This window comes from Bombina bombina, chromosome 5 (genome assembly GCF_027579735.1).
Source record: "Bombina bombina isolate aBomBom1 chromosome 5, aBomBom1.pri, whole genome shotgun sequence".
NCBI lineage: Eukaryota > Metazoa > Chordata > Amphibia > Anura > Bombinatoridae > Bombina > Bombina bombina.
Genome location: NC_069503.1, coordinates 109,636,512 through 109,654,628, shown reverse-complemented (window position 1 = coordinate 109,654,628; position 18,117 = coordinate 109,636,512). Strand labels below are relative to the sequence as shown.

Here is an 18,117-nt window from a genome sequence, read left to right as displayed (position 1 = left end):
TGGTTCCTTCATTATGTCCTAATCCTATGAATTCTAAGGAGAAATCATTGCATTCTTTGGATGCTGTTAGAGCTTTGTAATATTATGTTGAAGCTACTAAGTCTTTCCGAAAGACTTCTAGTCTATTTGTCATCTTTTCCGGTTCTAGAAAAGACCAGAAAGCTTCTGCCATTTCTTTGGCATCTTGGTTGAAATCTTTATTTCATCATGCCTATGTTGAGTCGGGTAACACTCCGCCTCAAAGGATTACAGCTCATTCTACTAGGTCAGTTTCTACTTCCTGGGCGTTTAAGAATGAAGCTTCGGTTGATCAGATTTGCAAAACAGCAACTTGGTCCTCTTTGCATACTTTTACTAAATTCTACCATTTTTATGTATTTTCTTCTTCTGAAGCAGTTTTTGGTAGAAACGTACAACAGGCAGTGGTTTCAGTTTGAATCTTCTGCTTATGTTTTTTCATTAAAATTTTATTCTGGGTGTGGATTTTTTTCAGCAGGAATTGGCTGTCTTTATTTTATCCCTCCCTCTCTAGTGACTCTTGTGTGGAAAGATCCACATCTTGGGTAATCATTATCCCATACGTCACTAGCTCATGGACTCTTGCTAATTACATGAAAGAAAACATAATTTATGTAAGAACTTACCTGATAAATTCATTTCTTTCATATTAGCAAGAGTCCATGAGGCCCGCCCTTTTTTGTGGTGGTTTTGATTTTTTTGTATAAAGCACAATTATTCCAATTCCTTATTTTATATGCTTTCGCACTTTTTTCTTATCACCCCACTTCTTGGCTATTCGTTAAACTGAATTGTGGGTGTGGTGAGGGGTGTATTTATAGGCATTTTAAGGTTTGGGAAACTTTGCCCCTCCTGGTAGGAATGTATATCCCATACGTCACTAGCTCATGGACTCTTGCTAATATGAAAGAAATGAATTTATCAGGTAAGTTCTTACATAAATTATGTTTTTTTACTGGGGTTAACGTTTTTTCAATCCGTTTTTGCCATTTAAGGGTTAATTGTTTATTTGCATAGCTGTGCAAAGTTACTAAGCCTTTATAATGCTACTGTAAAATTTTTGTTAAGTTTACTGCTTTTTTACACTATTTGGCAGAACTGGTGCAGCTTTTTTTCTCTTAAAGGCACAGTACCGTTTTATCTCTAAGTGTTTTTTACTTTGATTACAGTGTTTTCCAAGCTTGCTTGTTACATTACTAGCCTGTTTAACATGTCTGACACCAAGGAAAATCCTTGTTTAATATGTTTGGAAGCCATTGTGGAACCCCCTCTTAGAATGTGTCCCAATTGTACTGATATGTCTATAAACTATAAAGAACATATATTAGCACTTAAAAATAGAGAAATAGATGATTCTCAGTCAGAAGTAAATGAGGGTTCGCCATCTAGCTCTCCCCAAGTGTCACAACCAGTAACGCCCGCACAAGTGACGCCAAGTACCTCTAGTGCGTCAAATTCTTTTACTTTATAAGACATGGCCACAGTTATGAATACAACCCTCACAGAGGTTTTATCTAAACTGCCTGGTTTACAAGGAAAGCGGGACAGCTCTGGGTTTAGGAAAAACGCTGAGCCATCTGACGCTTTAGTAGCCGTATCTGATATGCCCTCACAATGCTCTGAAGTAGGGGTGAGGGATTTGTTATCTGAGGGAGAAATTTCTGATTCAGGAAAGACGCTTCCTCAGACAGATTCTGATATGACGGCCTTTAAATTTAAGCTTGAACACCTCTGCTTATTGCTCAGGGAGGTATTAGCGACTCTAGATGATTGTGACCCTATAGTGGTTCCAGAGAAATTGTGTAAAATGGATAAATACTTAGAGGTTCCTGTTTACACTGATGTTTTTCCAGTTCCTAAGAGGATTGTGAATATTATTACTAAGGAGTGGGATAGACCAGGTATTCCGTTCTCCCCCCCTCCTGTTTTTAAGAAAATGTTTCCCATATCTGACACCATGCGGGACTTGTGGCAGACAGTCCCTAAGGTGGAGGGAGCTATTTCTACTCTGTCTAAGCGTACAACTATACCTATCGAAGACAGTTGTGCTTTCAAAGATCCTATGGATAAAAAATTAGAGGGTCTCCTGAAGAAAATTTTTGTTCATTAGGGTTTTTCTCTTCAACCTATTGCGTGCATTGTTCCTGTAACTACTGCAGCTGCTTTCTGGTTTGAGGTTCTAGAAGAGGCTCTTCAGATGGAGACTCCATTAGAGGAAATTATGGACAGAATCAAGGCCCTTAAATTGGCTAATTCTTTTATTACAGATGCCGCTTTTCAACTGGCTAAATTAGCTGCAAAGAATTCAGGTTTTGCCATTTTAGCACGCAGGGCGTAATGGCTTAAGTCCTGGTCTGCTGATGTGTCATCCAAATCTAAACTTTTGAACATCCCTTTCAAAGGAAAGACCCTATTCGGGCCTGGACTGAAAGAGATTATTTCAGACATCACTGGAGGGAAAGGTCATGCCCTTCCTCAGGATTGATCAAATAAGATGAAGATCAAACAAAGTAATTTTCGTTCCTTTCGGAACATCAAGAGTGGTGCCGTTTCGGCTTCCTCTGCTGCAAAGCAAGAGGGGAATTTTGCCCAATCCAAGTCAGTCTGGAGACCTAACCAGGCTTGGAACAAGGGTAAACGGGCCAAGAAGCCTGCAGCTGCCTCTAAGACAGCATGAAGGGGTAGCCCCCGATCCGGGACCAGATCTAGTAGGGGGCAGACTCTCTCTCTTCGCTCAGGCTCAGGCTTGGGCAAGAGATGTTCATGATCCCTGGGCTTTAGAAATTGTGTCCCAGGGATATCTTCTGGAATTCAAAGACTCCCTTCCACGGGGGAGATTTCATATTTCTCGATTGTCTGTAAACCAAACAAGGAGAGAGGCGTTCTTATGCTGTGTAGAAGATTTGCTTACCATGGGGGTGATCCGCCCAGTCTCAACAGAGGAACAGGGACTAGGGTTCTACTCAAACCTGTTTGTGGTTCCCAAAAAAGAGGGAACTTACAGACCAATCTTGGATCTCAAATTTCTAAACAAGTTCCTCAAGGTTCCATCATTCAAGATGGAGACCATTCGGACTATTCTGCCTCTGATCCAGGAAGGTCAATATATGACTACCGTGGATTTAAAGGATGCGTATCTACACATCCCTATTCGCAGAGATCATCATCAATTTCTCAGATTTGCCTTTCTAAACAGGCATTACCAGTTTGTGGCTCTTCCCTTCGGGTTAGCCACGGCTCCAAGAATTTTCACAAAGGTACTAGAGTCCCTTCTGGTGGTTCTACGACCTCGGGGCATAGCAGTGGCGCCTTATCTAGATGACATCTTAATTCAGGCGTCGACTTTTCAGCTAGCCAAGTCTCATACCGACATTGTGTTGGCTTTTCTGAGATCTCACGGGTGGAAGGTGAACATAAAAAAGAGTTCTCTCTCCCCTCTCACAAGAGTTTCCTTTCTGGGGACTCTGATAGATTCAGTAGAAATGAAAATATTTCTGACGGAAGTCAGAAAATCAAAACTCTTAACCACTTGCCGAACTCTTCATTCCATTCCTCAGCCATCTGTGGCTCAGTGTATGGAGGTAATCGGACTCATGGTAGCGGCAATGGACATAGTTCCTTTTGCCCGCCTACACCTCAGACCACTGCAACTATGCATGTTCAAACAGTGGAATGGGGATTATGCAGATTTATCTCCTCAACTGCATCTGAACCAGGAGACCAGAGATTCTCTTCTCTGGTGGTTGTCTCAGGACCACCTGTCTCAGGGAATGTACTTCCACAGGCCAGAGTGGCTCATTGTAACAACAGATGCCAGCCTGCTAGGCTGGGGTGCAGTCTGGAAATCCCTGAAAGCACAGGGCTTATGGTCTCGGGACAAATCTCTTCTTCTGATAAACATCCTAGAACTGAGAGCGATATTCAAGGCGCTTCAGGCATGGCCTCAGCTTGCTGCAGCCAAATTCATCAGGTTTCAGTCGGACAACATCACGACTGTAGCTTATATCAATCATCAGGGAGGAACAAGGAGTTCTCTAGCGATGATGGAAGTAACCAAAATAATCCGATGGGCAGAGGATCACTCTTGCCATCTCTCAGCAATCCACATTCCAGGAGTAGAGAACTGGGAGGCGGATTTTCTAAGTCGTCAGACTTTTCATCCGGGGGAGTGGGAACTCCATCCAGAGGTATTTGTTCAGCTGATTCAGCTATGGGGCACACCAGAATTAGATCTGATGGCGTCGCGTCAGAATGCCAAACTTCCTTGTTATGGGTCCAGGTCCCGGGATCCCAAGGCGGTACTGATAGATGCTCTAGCAGTACCTTGGTCCTTCAATCTGGCCTACGTATTTCCACCTCTTCCTCTCCTTCTACGTCTGGTTGCCAGAATCAAGCAGGAGAGAGCTTCGGTGATTATGATAGCATCTGCGTGGCCACGCAGGACTTGGTATGCAGACCTAGTGGGCATGTCCTCTGTTCCACCGTGGACCCTGCCAATGAGGCGGGACCTTCTAATCCAAGGTCCGTTCTCACATCCAAATCTAGTTTCTCTGCGTCTGACTGCTTGGAGATTGAACGTCTAGTTCTATCAAAGTGTGGATTCTCTGAGTCGGTCATTGATACCCTGATTCAAGCTAGAAAGCCTGTCACCAGGAAGATTTATCATAAGATTTGGCGCAAATATCTTTATTGGTGTGAATCCAAAGGTTACTCGTGGAGTAAGATTAGGATTCCTAGAATATTGTCTTTTCTCCAAGAGGGTTTGGAGAAGGGATTATCAGCTAGTTCTCTAAAAGGACAAATATCTGGTTTGTCTATTCTACTACACAAACGTCTGGCAGATGTCCCAGACGTTCAAACTTTTAGTCAGGCTTTGGTCAGAATCAAGCCTGTATTTAAGCCTGCTGCTCCGCCTTGGAGCCTAAACTTAGTCCTTAGAGTTCTTCAAGGGGTTCCGTTTGAACCCATGCATTCCATAGATATTAAGCTTCTATCTTGGAAAGTTTTGTTCTTAGTTGCTATCTCTTCGGCTCAAAGAGTTTCTGAGCTATCTGCTTTACAGTGTCATTCCCCTTATCTTATTTTCCATGCAGATAAGGTGGTTTTGCGTACCAAACCTGGTTTTCTTCCTAAGGTTGTTTCTAATAAGAATATCAATCAAGAGATTGTTGTTCCTTCTCTGTGTCCTAATCCTTCATCAATGAAGGAACGTCTGTTGCACAATCTTGATGTGGTTCGTGCTTTAAAGTTCTACTTACAAGCAACCAAAGATTTCCGTCAAACATCTTCATTGTTTGTTGTTTATTCTGGTAAGCGGAGAGGCCAAAAGGCTACGGCTACCTCTCTTTCCTTTTGGCTGAAAAGCATCATCCGTTTGACCTATGAGACTGCTGGACAGCAGCCTCCTGAAAGAATTAATGCTCATTCTACTAGAGCTGTGGCTTCCAATTGGGCTTTTAAAAATGAGGCTTCTGTTGAACAGATTTGTAAGGCGGCGACTTGGTCTTCGCTTCATACTTTTTCCAAATTTTCCAAATTTGATACTTTTGCTTCTTCGGAGGCTATTTTTGGGAGAAAGGTTCTACAAGCAGTGGTGCCTTCCGTTTAAGGTCCATGTCTTGTCCCTCCCTTCATCCGTGTCCTAAAGCTTTGTTATTGGTATCCCACAAGTAAGGATGAATCCGTGGACTCGATACATCTTACAAGAGAAAACATAATTTATGCTTACCTGATAAATTTATTTCTCTTGTGATGTATAGAGTCCACGGCCCGTCCTGTTTATTTAAGACAGGCATATATATTTTTATTTTTAAACTTTCAGTCACCACTGCACCCTATGGTTTCTCCTTTTTCTTCCTAGCCTTCGGTCGAATGACTGGGGGGTGGAGCTAAGGGGGGAGCTATATAGACAGCTCTGCTGTGGGTGCTCTCTCTGCCACTTCCTGTAGGGAAGGTGAATATCCCACAAGTAAGGATGAATCCGTGGACTCGATACATCACAAGAGAAATAAATTTATCAGGTAAGCATAAATTATATTTTCTTTATAGCATCGCTACTTGCACAGGCCCCACAGCTTGATGACCAAGTTGAAAGCCGTGGTGGGACGGAGGAGTCAGAGTCGGACGACCCTGCACAGTCTGATGAATGTAAGTTGATTACAGAGGGAAACACAGACCAGAAAAATAGTAACTGAAAGAGAGAGAGACACACAGACAGAGAGAGAGAGAGAGACACAGAGACATAAAGAGAGAGACAGACAGAGTGACAGACAGAGAGAGTGAGAGACAGAGAGAGACAGAGAGAGTGAGAGACAGAGAGATAGACACAGAGAGAGACAGAGAGAGAGCCAGAAAGAGACAGAGAGATAAATAGAGAGACACAGAGAGAGCCAGAAAGAGACACATAGAGATAAAGAGAGAGACAGAGAGAGAGAGACAGAGAGAGGAAGCGAGTCAGATAGACAGAGAGATAGACAGACATAGAGAGAAAGAATCAGACAGAAAGAAAAGTTAAGTGTTCTATGTTTTTTTGTTAGCATCGACACTTGCACAGGGCCCACAGGCCCATAATGAAGGTGACGATGAAGGCACTGGTGGTACGGAGGAGTCTGAACAGGCGCAGTCTGCTGGTGGTAAGTTAAAGACAATACAACATATATAACAATACAAGCTACGCATATTTAAGCATTGCACCAGCAGCTCACAAGAGATGCTGGTGCAACACTGCACCCATCACGTCAAAGAGGCAGCCTGCAGGATGGTGTCAATGAACCGGATTGTATTTGATCTTGTTGATTGCCGGCGACCTCTGTATGCCTGCTCCGGGCAGTTGGACCGAATATGGAGCAGCGTTATTTTTTGTGACACTATTTTCATAGATGGTGTTTCTGGCGCCTGCAAGCGCGCCAGAAACACGATGCAGCATTCATTGCTTGATAAATATCCCCCAGAGACTAATTAAAAATATATATAAGTAACGAATGACCTTTAAATTTTTGTTTATTTGTTTTTATTGTTTTTGCAGATGGAACTGAAATAACAAGTAGGGACATTATCGTTCGGTTCTTGCACGATACAGAGGCGCAAGTCTGGGAGCTCCTGGATAAAATTATTACAAGAAGACAGGCGTTTTAGTCGCTTTAATGTTTTGTTAAGTTTATTTTGAGTTTCACTTTTGTTCATAATTTTTGTGTTAATTTATTATTTATATTTTGTTATTTGTTAATAAATTATTTTTTTTGTTTAAAAAAAAATGTGTTGCATTACTTTCAGAAATGACAATATTGAAAATGCCAATGAGCATAGTTTATTCACATAACAGTATGGCACAATGAGGAGAATCAACATTTTAATTTCTATGAGTATGGGAAAAAAAAAACAAAAAAAACCACATGCAGCAATTGTTGATGCATTTGCCATAGACAGGTGTAAACTTGTTTCATGCTTTTGGAGAATGTTTGTAAAGACATGTGAAGTGTATCATGGAAGTGAGAATTGAGTTAAGAAAATTACTATCCAAATACACATATAACATTGAAAAGACTGCCTTGTGTAAATACTATTTGACACAAAAACATATATATATATATATATATATATATATATATATATATATATATATATATATATATATATATATATATATACAGGGAGTGCAGAATTATTAGGCAAGTTGTATTTTTGAGGATTAATTTTATTATTGAACAACAACCATGTTCTCAATGAACCCAAAAAACTCATTAATATCAAAGCTGAATAGTTTTGGAAGTAGTTTTTAGTTTGTTTTTAGTTATAGCTATTTTAGGGGGCTATCTGTGTGTGCAGGTGACTATTACTGTGCATAATTATTAGGCAACTTAACAAAAAACAAATATATACCCATTTCAATTATTTATTTTAACCAGTGAAACCAATATAACTTCTAAACATTCACAAATATACATTTCTGACATTCAAAAACAAAACAAAAACAAATCAGTGACCAATATAGCCACCTTTCTTTGCAAGGACACTCAAAAGCCTGCCATCCATGGATTCTGTCAGTGTTTTGATCTGTTCACCATCAAAATTGCGTGCAGCAGCAACCACAGCCTCCCAGACACTGTTCAGAGAGGTGTACTGTTTTCCCTCCTTGTAAATCTCACATTTGATGATGGACCACAGGTTCTCAATGGGGTTCAGATCAGGTGAACAAGGAGGCCATGTCATTAGATTTTCTTCTTTTATACCCTTTCTTGCCAGCCACGCTGTGGAGTACTTGGACGCGTGTGATGGAGCATTGTCCTGCATGAAAATCATGTTTTTCTTGAAGGATGCAGAATTCTTCCTGTACCACTGCTTGAAGAAGGTGTCTTCCAGAAACTGGCAGTTGGACTGGGAGTTGAGCTTGACTCCATCCTCAACCCGAAAAGGCCCTGCAAGCTCATCTTTGATGATACCAGCCCAAACCAGTACTCCACCTCCACCTTGCTGGCGTCTGAGTCGGACTGGAGCTCTCTGCCCTTTACCAATCCAGCCACGGGCCCATCCATCTGGCCCATCAAGACTCACTCTCATTTCATCAGTCCATAAAAGCTTAGAAAAATCAGTCTTGAGATATTTCTTGGCCCAGTCTTGACGTTTCAGCTTGTGTGTCTTGTTCAGTGGTGGTCGTCTTTCAGCCTTTCTTACCTTGGCCATGTCTCTGAGTATTGCACACCTTGTGCTTTTGGGCACTCCAGTGATGTTGCAGCTCTGAAATATGGCCAAACTGGTGGCAAGTGGCATCTTGGCAGCTGCACGCTTGACTTTTCTCAGTTCATGGGCAGTTATTTTGCGCCTTGGTTTTTCCACATGCTTCTTGCGACCCTGTTGACTATTTTGAATGAAACGCTTGATTGTTCGATGATCACGCTTCAGAAGCTTTGCAATTTTAAGAGTGCTGCATCCCTCTGCAAGATACCTCACTATTTTTGACTTTTCTGAGCCTGTCAAGTCCTTCTTTTGACCCATTTTGCCAAAGGAAAGGAAGTTGCCTAATAATTATGCACACCTGATATAGGGTGTTGATGTCATTAGACCACACCCCTTCTCATTACAGAGATGCACATCACCTAATATGCTTAATTGGTAGTAGGCTTTCGAGCCTATACAGCTTGGTGTAAGACAACATGCATAAAGAGGATGATGTGGTCAAAATACTCATTTGCCTAATAATTCTGCACTCCCTGTATATTAACTATATATATATATATATATATATATATATATATATATATATATAGATAGATATAAATATAAATTATCAATGTTGATGCATTTAGATTTAAAGAGCAGTAAACACAATAAAAAATGACAACTTGCATACTATCATAATGTTATTGTGGGAACTACAAAAAAACTACATATTACATGTACACGCTATTTATATACATATGAACACAGAAAATTAAATGAGTAATATTATGGCATATATATAAAGCAATATAGAACTAGAGTTGGGCGCAAAATTTAGGTTGATTCATGATAAATATGGGGATGTATAATTGCAAACAGCGGGATTTATCAAAATACGCTACAGCTCGCCTGTTTTAAAAGGCGTGTAGTTACGAGCAGTTTTATGATAAATGTGAGCGCAGATTTGCGCCGTCACATAAGCGAGTAGAGGCGCAGTTTAAGGCGCACATATCAGATACTTCGACTTGCCTTTGATAAATCTAGCCCTTTATTTGGGGTTAATCAGAGGCACTTTAAATGATGACAGGTGTGTACTGACTCCTATTTAACATGATTTTGAATGTGATTGCTTAATTCTGAACACAGCTACATCCCAAGTTATAATAGGGTGTTCACACTTATGCAACCATATTATTTTTATTTCTCTTATAAAGGTGTATCCAGTCCTGGTTCATCCATTACTTGTGGGATGTTCTCCTTCCCAACAGGAAGTTGCAAGAGGACACCCACAGCAGAGCTGTCTATATAGCTCCTCCCCTAACTGCCACCCCCAGTCATTCTCTTGCAACTCTCGACAAGATAGGAAGTGTAAGAGAGATGTGGTGACTTAGTGTAGTTTTTTACCTTCAATCAAGAGTTTGTTATTTTTAAACGGTACTGGCATTGTACTGTTTTACTCTTAGGCAGAAATTAGAAGAAGAATCTGCCTGGAGGTGGATGATCTTAGCAGTTTGTAACTAAGGTCCATTGCTGTTCTCACACATAACTGAAGAGTATGGAAAGAAAACTTCAGTTGGGGGGACGGTTTGCAGATGACCTGCTTTGAGGTATGTTCAGTATATTTATTTCTAGAGAGATGATAAGGTCTAGAAAATGCTGACAGAGCCTTGTATATCTGAGGTAAGCCTGATGCAGTGATTTAACAACGACTGGGATCATGCTTACAAAAAAGGGTAATATTCATGTGAATACTCATATTACTTAGTGTCAAAACGTTTGCATGGTTTATAGAAAAAACTTTTTTTCTCTGAGGGTGATAAATCTTTATTTGGGGCCTAGTTTTCCACATGGCTAGTCAGATTACTCCTAGGAGTACTTTTTTAAGGCCCTCTGACATTGAGTGCATGGTGGGAGGGGCCTATTTTCACGCTCTAAATGCGCAGTTGATATTCAGACTGAGACATCCAGCTTCCCTAAAGGAGTCCTCTGGCATCTAGGACCACTATAGAGGGTTTTTTTCCTGCAAAAATCGTGTTTAAGGGCAGGTAGGAGCCACAGCAGAGCTGTGGCAGTGTGTTTGACTGTTTATTAACGGTTTTACTGTTTTTCTAATCCGGTTTGGGGCCTAAGGGGTTAATCATCCATTTGCAAGTGGGTGCAATGCTGCTTTAGTCCCTTATACACACTGTAAAAATTTCGTAGAGTTTACTACTTTTTCACACTGTTTTGCAGTTTATGTGGTAGTTTTTTTGTCTTAAAGGCACAGTACCGTTTTTGTTTAATTGCTGTTTCACATTTATTAAAGTGTTTTCCAAGCTTGCTGGTCTCATTACTAGTCTGTTAAACATGTCTGACATAGAGGAAACTCCTTGTTCATTATGTTTAGAAGCCATTGTGGAACCCCCTCTTAGAATGTGTACCAAATGTACTGATATTTCTATTATAAAGACCATATTATGGCATTTAAAGATTTATCACCAGAGGTTTCTCAAACTGACAAAAGGGAGGTTAAATCACCTAGCTCTCCCCATGTGTCAGAACCTATATCTCCCGCTCAAGTGACGCCAAGTACATCTGGCGCGTCCAATGCGTTTACCTTACAAGACATGGCGGCGGTTATGAATAATACCCTCACAGAGGTATTGTCCAAACTGCCAGGGTTACAAGGAAAGCGAGACAGCTCTGGGGCTAGAACAAATACAGAGCTTTCTGACGCTTTAGTAGCTATGTCCGATATACCCTCACAATATGCAGAAGCCGAAGCAGGAGAGCTTCTATCTGTGGGTGACGTTTCTGATTCAGGGAAGGCGTTACTTCAGTCTGACTCTGAAATGACAGCGTTTAAATTTAAGCTTGAACACCTCCGCTTGTTGCTCAGGGAGGTTTTAGCGACTCTGGATGACTGTGACCCCATTGTAGTCCCAGAGAAATTGTGTAAAATGGACAAATAGTTTGCAGTGCCTGTTTACACTGACATTTTTCCAGTCCCTAAGAGGTTTTCAGAAATTGTTACTAAGGAATAAGCTAGACCAGGTGTACCGTTCTCTCCCCATCCTGCTTTTAAAAAGATGTTTCCCATAGATGCCGCAACACGGGACTCGTGGCAGACGGTCCCTAAGGTGGAGGGAGCAGTCTCTACCCTAGCTAAGCGTACAACTATCCCCGTCGAGGACAGTTGTGCTTTCCTAGATCCAATGGATAAAAAATTAGAGGGTTTCCTTAAGAAAATCTTTATACAACAAGGTTTTATTCTCCAGCCTCTTGCATGCATTGCCCCAGTCACTGCTGCAGCAGCTTTCTGGTTTGAGTCTCTTGAGGAGGCTCTACAGGTGGAGACCCCATTAGATGATATTCTAGACAGGATTAAAGCTCTTAACTAGGGCGCTATGGCTTAAATCCTGGCCAGCTGACGTTACTTCAAAGTCTAAGCTTCTCAACATCCCCTTCAAAGGGCAGACCCTATTCGGGCCTGGACTGAAGGAGATCATTTCTGATATTACTGGAGGAAAAGGTCACGCCCTTCCTCAGGATAGGTCCAACAAATTAAGGACCAAACAGACTAATTTTCGTTCCTTTCGAAGCTTCAAGAGCGGCGCAGCTTCAACTTCCTCTAATGCAAAACAAGAGGGAAATTTTGCCCAGTGCAAACCAGTCTGGAGACCTAACCAGGCTTGGAACAAGGGGAAGCAGACTAAGAATCTTTACATAGGTTCTAGGGTCCCTACTGGCGGTTCTAAGGCCACAAGGCATAGCGGTGGCTCCTTACCTAGACGACATTCTGATACAGGCGTCGACTTTTCAAATCGCCAAGTCCCATACGGACATTGTTCTGGCATTCCTGAGGTCCCACGGGTGGAAGGTGAATGAAGAAAAGAGTTCTCTCTCCCCTCTCACAAGAGTTTCCTTCCTAGGAACTTTGATAGATTCAGTAGAAATGAAAATTTTTCTGACAGAGGTCAGGTTGTCAAAATTTCTAACTTTCTGCCGTGCTCTTCATTCCACTTCTCGGCCATCAGTGGCTCAGTATATGGAAGTAATCTGCCTAATGGTAGCGGCAATAGACATAGTTCCGTTTGCCCGCCTACATCTCAGACCACTACAACTTTGCATGCTCAATCAGTGGAATGGGGACTACACAGATTTGTCTCCTCGGATAAATCTGGATCAAGAGACCAGGGATTCTCTTCTCTGGTAGCTATCTCGGGTCCATCTGTCCAGGGGAATGAGTTTCCGCAGGCCAGAATGGACTATAGTGACGACAGATGCCAGCCTTCTGGGCTGGGGCACAGTATGGAACTCCCTGAAGGCTCAGGGTTCATGGACTAAGGAGGAAGCCCTCCTTCCGATAAACATTCTGGAACTAAGAGCGATATTCAATGCTCTTCAGGCTTGGCCTCAGCTTGCTGCGGTCAGGTTCATCAGATTTCAGTCGGACAACATCACGACTGTAGCCTATATCAACCATCAGGGGGGGAACAAGGTGCCCCCTGGCAATGTTGGAGGTTTCAAAGATAATTCTATGGGCAGAGGTTCACTCTTGCCATCTCTCAGCTATCCATATCCCAGGAGTAGAGAACTGGGAGGCGGATTTTCTAAGTCGGCAGACTTTTCATCCGGGGGAGAGGGAGCTCCATCCGGAGGTATTTGCCCAGCTGATTCAACTATGGGGCAAACCAGAACTGGATCTCATGGCGTCTCGTCAGAACGCCAAGCTTCCTTGTTACGGGACCAGGTCAAGGGATCCCCAGGCAGCGGTGATAGATGCTCTAGCAGCGCCCTGGTCCTTCAGCCTGGCTTATGTGTTTCCACCATTTCCTCTGCTCCCTCGTCTGATTGCCAAGATCAAGCAGGAGAGAGCTTCTGTGATTTTGATAGCTCCTGTGTGGCCACGCAGGACTTGGTATGCAGATCTGGTGGACATGTCATCCTTTCCACCATGGACTCTGCCGCTGAGGCAGGACCTTCTACTTCAAGGTCCCTTCAAACATCCAAATCTAATTTCTCTGCGTCTGACTGCTTGGAGATTGAACGCTTGATTTTATCAAAGCGTGGTTTTTCCGAGTCGGTCATTGATACCTTAATTCAGGCTCGGAAGCCTGTCACCAGGAAAATCTATCATAAGATATGGTGTAAATATCTTCATTGGTGTGAATCTAAGGGTTACTCATGGAGTAAGGTCAGGATTCCTAGGATATTATCCTTTCTCCAAGAAGGATTGGAGAAGGGATTGTCAGCTAGTTCCTTAAAGGGACAGATTTCTGCTCTGTCTATTCTTTTGCACAAACGTCTGGCTGAGGTTCCAGACGTTCAGGCGTTTTGTCAGGCTTTGGTTAGAATCAAGCCAGTGTTTAAACCTGTCGCTCCGCCATGGAGTTTAAATTTAGTTCTTAAAGTTCTTCAAGGGGTTCCATTTGAACCTTTGCATTCCATAGATATTAAACTTTTATCTTGGAAAGTTCTGTTTTTTGTAGCTATCGCCGCGGCTCGAAGAGTTTCGGAGTTATCTGCTTTACAGTGTGATTCCCCTTATCTGATTTTCCATGCAGATAAGGTAGTTTTACGTACCAAACCTGGGTTTCTTCCTAAGGTGGTATCTAATAAGACTATCAATCAGGAGATTGTTGTTCCTTCATTATGTCCTAATCCTTCTTCAAAGAAGGAACGTCTATTACACAATCTTGATGTGGTTCGTGCTTTAAAGTTTTATTTACAAGCTACGAAGGATTTTTGTCAAACATCTGCTTTGTTTGTTGTCTACTCTGGACAGAGGAGAGGCCAAAAGGCTTCGACAACTTCTATTTCTTTTTGGCTAAGAAGCTTAATCCGCTTAGCTTATGAGACTGCTGGCCAGCAGCCTCCTGAAAGAATTACAGCTCATTCTACTAGAGCAGTAGCTTCCACATGGGCTTTTAAACATGAGGCCTCTGTTGAACAGATTTGTAAGGCGGCGACTTGGTCTTCGCTTCATACCTTTTCTAAATTCGATACTTTTGCTTCCTCAGAGGCTATTTTTGGGAGAAAGGTCTTACAGGCAGTGGTGCCTTCCGTTTAAAGGGACAGTCAAGTATAAATTAAACTTTCATTATTCAGATAGGACTTTTAATTTTAATTGACTTTCCAATTTACTTTTATCATAAAATTTGCTTTTTTCTCTTGGTATTCTTAGTTTAAACTAAACATAGGTAGGCTCATATGCTAATTTCTAAGCCTTTGAGGGCTGCCTCTTATCACATGCTTTTTAAATCTCTTTTCAACACAAAGAGACAGAAAGTACACGTTCCTGCCTTGTCCCTCCCTTCATCCGTGTCCTAAAGCTTTGGTATTGGTATCCCACAAGTAATGGATGAACCCGTGGACTGGATACACCTTTACAAGAGAAAACTAAATTTAAGCTTGCCTGATAAATTTATTTCTCTTGTGGTGTATCCAGTCCACGGCCCGCCCTGTCATTTTAAGGCAGGTGTTTTTTATTTTTAAACTACAGTCACCACTGCACCCTATAGTTTCTCATTTTTTCTTGCTTGTCTTCGGTCGAATGACTGGGGGTGGCAGTTAGGGGAGGAGCTATATAGACAGCTCTGCTGTGGGTGTCCTCTTGCAACTTCCTGTTGGGAAGGAGAATATCCCACAAGTAATGGATGAACCCATGGACTGGATACACCACAAGAGAAATAAATTTATCAGGCAAGCATAAATTTTGTTTTTTATTTCCCTTTACCTAAAAGATTTCAGTTTGTTTTTCAATTGAGTTGTACAGTTTATAGGTCACATTAAAGGTGAAAAAAGTTTGTCTAATTTTTTTACATCATAGAAACCTGACATTTTAACAGGGGTGTGTAGACTTTTTATATCCACTGTGTGTATATATATATATATATATATATATATATATATACACTTTTGTGTGTGTATATATTTTTATATATATATATATATATATATATATATATATATATATATATATATATGTGTGTGTGTGTGTGTTTGTATGTGTATATGTATGTATGTATGTGTGTGTATGTGTATATATATATATATGTGTGTGTGTGTCTAATAATGTGTGTAAGTGTTTTTTAAATAACAGTAATATATATATATATTTTATTTTTTCTCAAAAAAAATTGTTTTAAAAGAACTGTAATAAAATAAACTTTTAGATTACCAATATCAATTATATAAAATGCATTTAATTCTAAGACCAAAAGTTATTTATTTTTCATATAGATGTATAGAAATGTAGACTACTAATGTATGAATATACACTGCTCAAAAAAATAAAGGGAACACTTAAACAACACAATGTATCTCCAAGTCAATCACACTTCTGTGAAATCAAACTGTCCACTTAGGAAGCAACACTGAGTGACAATCAATTTCACATGCTGTTGTGCAAATGGGATAGACAACAGGTGGAAATTATAGGCAATTAGCAAGACACCCCCAATAAAGGAGTGGTTCTGCAGGTGGTGACCACAGACCACTTCTCAGTTCCTATGCTTTCTGGCTGATGTTATGGTCACTTTTGAATGCTGGTGGTGCTTGCACTCTAGTGGTAGCATGAGACGGAGTCTACAACCCACACAAGTGGCTCAAGTAGTGCAGCTCATCCAGGATGGCACATCAGTGCGAGCTGTGGCAAGAAGGATTGCTGTGTCTGTCAGCGTAGTGTCCAGAGCATGGAGGCGCTACCAGGAGACAGGCCAGTACATCAGGAGACGTGGAGGAGGCCGTAGGAGGGCAACAACCCAGCAGCAGGACCGCTACCTCCACCTTTGTGCAAGGAGGAACAGGAGGAGCACTGCCAGAGCCCTGCAAAATGACCTCCAGCAGGCCACAAATGTGCATGTGTCTGCTCAAACGGTCAGAAACAGACTCCATGAGGGTGGTATGAGGACCCAACGTCAACAGGTGGGGGTTGTGCTTACAGTCCAACACCGTGCAGGACGTTTGACATTTGCCAGAGAACACCAAGATTGGCAAATTCGCCACTGGCGCCCTGTGCTCTTCACAGATGAAAGCAGGGGCACACTGAGCACATTTGACAGATGTGACAGTCTGGAGACGCCGTGGAGAACGTTCTGCTGCCTGCAACATCCTCCAGCATGGCCAGTTTGGCAGTGGGTCAGTAATGGTGTAGGGTGGCATTTCTTTGAGGGGCCGAACAGCCCTCCATGTGCTCGCCAGAGGTAGCCTGACTGCCATTAGGTATCAAGATGAGATCCTCAGACCCCTTGTGAGACCATATGCTGGTGCGGTTGGCCCTGGGTTCCTCCTAATGCAAGACAATGCTAGACCTCATGTGGCTGGAGTGTGTCAGCAGTTCCTGCAAGGCGAAGGCATTGATGCTATGGACTGGCCCTCCCGTTCCCCAGACCTGAATCCAATTGAGCACATCTGGGACATCATGTCTCGCTCCCTCCACCAACTTCACTTTGCACCACAGACTGTCCAGGAGTTGGTGGATGCTTTAGTCCAGGTCTGGGAGGAGATCCCTCAGGAGACCATCCGCCACCTCATCAGGAGCATGCACAGGCATTGTAGGGAGGTCATACAGGCACGTGGAGGCCACACACACTACTGAGCCTCATTTTGACTTGTTTTAAGGACATTACAACAAAGTTGGATCTGCCTGTAGTGTGTTTTTCCACTTTAATTTTGAGTGTGACTCCAAATCCAGACCTCCATGGGTTGAAAATTTTGATTTCCATTTTTTAATTTTTGTGTGATTTTGTTGTCAGCACATTCAACTATGTAAAGAACAAAGTATTTAATTAGAATATTTTATTCATTCAGATCTAGGATGTGTTATTTTAGTGTTCCCTTTATTTTTTTGAGCAGTGTATATTACACATTTAAAACATATATGAAATTAAATTTACAATTATTAAGATTCTTCTTTTAAACAATACAGTTTAGCACATTTGATGAGGTTAGGCTGAGACACCCACAACATCTTTCTTTAATAGCAAGAATTAGCAGAGACTAATCCCCTCTCATTCATATGATATTACATATTACACAACGAGTATTCTATATTCATTATTAAATGTAATTTAATTTAAAATTTATCGTTTATGCTTATGAAAATTAATTAAATGTTATATACTTTAAAAAATAAATTTAAAAAATAAAAAATGTTAATAAAAGAATTGATGCTGTATTTAAACGTAGCATCTATATAACATTTATGAATATAAAAATATATTGTACTTTTATTTGTATAAATAAATTAAAAAAGATTAGGTTGATTAGGATCAATGTATTAATTATTATTAAATATTCACACACAAGACAAATAAGATTATTTATTACAAAGTCTGTTATTTAAGATTTCAATAATGAGATATTAATACATATTTTTATTATAAATACTTTATTTTAAAAAATTATATATTTAAATATATATATATATATACTGCATGTGTGTGTGTGTATATATATATA

General features: G+C 41.1%; 1 long non-coding RNA gene across 1 annotated transcript; it reads left to right on the top strand.

Moving 5' to 3' along the window:
- The first annotated feature begins 6,087 nt into the window (after positions 1-6,087).
- LOC128660041 (uncharacterized) lies at positions 6,088-7,068 on the top strand. The gene is made up of 3 exons (XR_008402500.1): positions 6,088-6,165; positions 6,555-6,650; positions 7,043-7,068. It is a non-coding gene; the product is annotated as an uncharacterized LOC128660041 (long non-coding RNA).
- The last annotated feature ends 11,049 nt before the right edge of the window (positions 7,069-18,117 follow it).